We start from the raw sequence: 4,386 nt of genomic DNA on the forward strand, positions 1-4,386 counted from the left end.
GATTGCCCTAGGGAAACGGAGAGGAAGCGCCGCCTCCTCCCCCAAAGTGGGAGGGGGCCGGAAGGACGAAAGAAGGCGTCTCCAACCCTCCCGCACCCCCAGGCAACATGGCTCGGGGGATGCGAGGGCAGGGGCGCGAGGCGAGGGGCGGGTTAGCTCAGTCTGTGAGAGAGCGGCGCAGGCCGGGTGTCCCCAGCCAGAGCGGAGAGCCCCGGGCCGGTGGGTGGGGGTCTGGACTGAACTGTTCGGTGTGTGAGACCCGAGCTCCAGGCAACAGTATTAGCACAATAAAGAAGCTTTAAGACCCAAGCCTCAGTGGCTGTCTGGTGTTCCACAGAGGGATCGCCCTGGGTGGGGCTCCCTGGTTCTGGGCTGGGGAAGTTGTTCCCCTCTCCCCTGCCTCATACGTGCACAGGCTGTCTTTCTCCCCAAATTATAGGGCAAGGCAGAAGTGGAAGGAGCCATGCGATCCTCCTTCATAATAAAGATGGGGAAACTGAGGCTCCGGATGGACTTTAAATCCAGAACCCCGCTTTTCCTTTTCATTCTAGAATGTCAGAGGAGAAAGCAGGGTACTGCCAGAGGTGATCTCTGTGGTTCCCTGACCGTTCTCACTAACCTCTCTCCTCCCCTGTCTACCTAATGCTGACTTCTCTCTCTCCTAGATACATGCTTTCCCTCCAGACAGCCAAGAAGGGGTCCGGAGTCATATTCTGTTGGGCAGAGAGACCACAGGCCATGTAACCTAGCCCTCCTTTTGATGGGAGCAGGATTGGGTTTATTGAGCATCCTTTAAATGCCAAGTGCTTTTAAATATTTTATTTTATTTACCCCTTACTTTAGTTTCCATTGTACAAATAAATCTCTACCATGGCAACAACAGTAATAATCCAGGATCTGGCCTAGGAAGATTTGATTACAGGACAGCAGGCTGTTTCTCTGATATTTGAAATCCTTCTATAGCATTCTGGACAAAGGGTATTCCAGCCTCGTCAGCTCGCCACCTCCCAAAGCCTGGCCGTTGTTTATCAGTTTCTTTTACTGAACTCATGTAGCTTCTATTGCCTGGTTCAAGTTCTACTCTTAGGGAGCTCGGAGTATCATATTTCCAATTCAGCGGCGCCTAGGGCCAAGTGTTTGTCCTCTAAATACTGGACAGTTGTAACAGGCACAGAACTGGACTTCTGTATGTTGTTGGGGGCGGGTAGAGATCTTCAGAAATGTGTAGTACTTCAAGGTCACCTAGTTCCACCTGCCCTTCTCCTGCCTCCTGCTTGTTGAAAGCCCAGACTATTCTCACACGGATTCTTCTTTTGAGGAGAAGCTGGTCTGCCTAATCCACCCCACCCTTAAAAGTTTATTGGTACACTTAAAGCAGACAATACAGTTACATTTATCATTGGGATCTTGTTGGTCTGCCTAATTCTGCTTATACTCTAGGGACACATGAAGTGAGGTGTCCGTGGGCCTCAGAGCAGTTGAGTTTAGGAAGCCCTGAAACCCTGCCTGGCAAATGGAGCTAGGAAGCCCTCAGTTGGCTTAGGTGCTTGCTCAGGGGTAGTGGCCTTGGTGGTCTGCCTGGACAGAGCCAGGGAGGAAAATAAGAGATAATAATGAGACAAAGGGAACTAGGGACAGCTGAACTGGGGCAGTTAGAGGATAGGGTACAGAGGGAAAGAATTAAATAAGGAGGAGCAGAGAATGCCAAGAGCCATCTGTCATTTATTTGGCCGCATTTATGAGCACCTCTCACATGATTTATTCATAGGTAGAGCTGGCTCTTCAGCAGGGCACTGTACCTGGCACACACTTTTGCCCTAAGGAAGCTGGTGGACTGGGTTGACCTGGGGAGGGCGCTCTGGCTGAAGGATCCTCCAGCTCAGCCTGTTGCAAGGTGGTGAGGTCAATTTCTTTCCTGTTCTGAGAACTAGGGAGCCATGCTAGCCTCAGCCTTCATTTGAGAAAGGGGAACAATGAGCCTCCCTCAAGGAAAGCCCATTAAAAAGCAGCGAGAGAGCTTTCAGGGAGACTCTGGAAATGGCTTCCTGTTAGGGTGACTCAACCAGGAAGGCAGGGAAGTTCCTAAACCCTTGGTGGAGATGGCAGCCCTTTCCTTGCTCACCATCCCAGGGCACGAGGGTGGGGAGTTTCTGCTTCAGTGACTTTGCTGTGCCAAGCACCTTGTTCTTTTTTGTTCCTTTCTCCCACATGAGCTCTTGTTCATTGCTGGAGGAGAGCACTTGTGATGATAACTGTTTAAGAGCAGCTCTGGGGAGAGGGAGAGTGATGGGCAGGGAAGCGCTGATTCACAGCATTTCGGTGTGGCCAACCATGTGACCTTATTGGTGGCTGGTGGTGGGGATAAATAGCCTCAGGAATTTCAGCACTAGAGAACTATAGTAAAATAAGAAGTGAGCAGTGTTCAGCACTTTTTACCTTCGTTTTAATTTTAATTTAATTTGTTCAATTGCATGCTTATGAAATTCACATTTGAACCATGGCTCCACTGAACAGCTGATTTGCAAAATGTAGGTGGACCAGGACACCAAATGTTTTAGTCAACTTTGCATCACTATAACAAAATACCCGAGACAATGGACTTCAGAAGAGGAAAGGTTTATTTTGGCTCACTGTTTCAGAGATTGCGGTCTATGATGCTTGGCGCGGTTGCCTGGGCCTGTGACCATTCAGCACGTCATGGTGAAAGTGCTTGACTGAAGAAGGCGGACAAATGCAGAGGGCTGGGGGCTCTGATAACATCTTCTAGGACACACCCTCCATGACCTAACTTCCACTAGTCCTACTTTTTAAAAGTTTTACCACCTCCCAGTGGCAAAGTGGGCTGAGAGCCAAGCTGCCAACCCAAGGAAATTGTGGTATCCTCCCCCAAACTATAGCCCCAGGTGACAAGAAGCCTGGGCACAGGTGCTTCCATCAGAGTGGAAATGTCCACTTTGGGAGGCTGAGACAGGAAGATCCCAAATTCAAGCTCAGCTGGGATGACCTTAGCTTAGCAAGACCTTGTCTCAAATAAATAAATAAGGTTTAGAATGTAGCTTAGAGCGAAGGCTCTGGTTTAACACCTAGCGCGCACACACAGGGAATCTCAAGACAGTCTTGATGCCTGTTTTTTCCATAGAGAAACAAATAGCACAAAGCCGGTTGTCTCCATTCCTCTTCCTACTTTTGCATCTTGCACTTCTTTTCTGCTCTACCCAGACTGAACTGTAGTTCTTCTGGCCACTGAGCACATTACTTAGATAATTTACAGCTCCCTGGAAACCAAGGCCACTCTTGACAGTTATCAGAAACTCAACTTGGCATCCACAGGATTTCTGTGAATGTGCTTTCTGGGGTGTCCAGCTGTGGGAAATCTATTCTAGAGACACTTCTAAGTCCTTACTGATGTGAATACTTGCCTGATTCTCCTTGCCAGTTTTTTTTTTTTTTTTTTTTTTTTTTCCCATTTATCAACAGGAATTCACAGAGAAGAAACTTGCCGTTCCATTCTAGTTTACAGCGAGTGCACCGTGAAAATAATTTAAGCACACATTCATTTAGAAAATTAAAGTACCACAAGAGCGCAGTGCCACTGAGCTAAATCCCTGCCCCCCCGCTGGGTTTTAAGAAGTTATCCTTTAACACCAAATTCTTTTAAGCCCCAAACTCTTGAGCACAAGGGCGAGAGGGAATCTCAACTGTCAATGTAGCCTTCTTAGAGTAACTATTATTACACATGCTGCCTGTTATATATGAATTACTTTAGGACCAAACTGTGTGGCAGGGTTGATTTTGTTTTCTGACTCAGTGGGGGCAGAGGACTTGGGGGAATTACCCAATTCTTGTCCTTCTAGAATTAGAAAACTGCTCAGTCCCTGTAGGTTAGGCCGTGGAGACAGGGGACTGGATGAGAACTTTAGTTCCATCCCCTAAGCTTTCTGGGAACCTCTTCCTGGCTTGTTTCCCCTTGCAAGCCATGCCCTGGAGTTTCTACTCTTCATCCATCAGCCTAGCTAGAGGAATCATTTCATCTGGGTGTGGAGACAAAACCAATCCCACTCAGTTCTGTTGCACTTTAGCTAGGAAGAACGTGCTGAGGGAAGTGGGATTAGGCATTGCGGCTGCTCTGGGAAATCTGGTGGAGCCTGAGGGCTGCTCAAGGGAGTGGATAAGACAGCTTTCTGCCGGGCCTCTGTGGCCACTGCCCTCAGCATCCTCCTGGGATGCATTTTAGAAGGACAAGCAGGAAGGGACACTGAGCAGGAGAGAAGAGACTGAAGACCTTTGACAAGGCAGGAAATTGAGCAGAGGATGGGGCAGAACTGCGGAGCTCGTTTTCATGGAGGCAGAGTGAGGTGATGGTGGGTCCTGTATGGATTTTTTTTG

The sequence above is a fragment of the Fukomys damarensis genome, unplaced genomic scaffold, assembly GCF_012274545.1.
Source record: "Fukomys damarensis isolate Sample0158 unplaced genomic scaffold, DMR_v1.0_HiC HiC_scaffold_19, whole genome shotgun sequence".
Classification (NCBI taxonomy): Eukaryota; Metazoa; Chordata; class Mammalia; order Rodentia; family Bathyergidae; genus Fukomys; species Fukomys damarensis.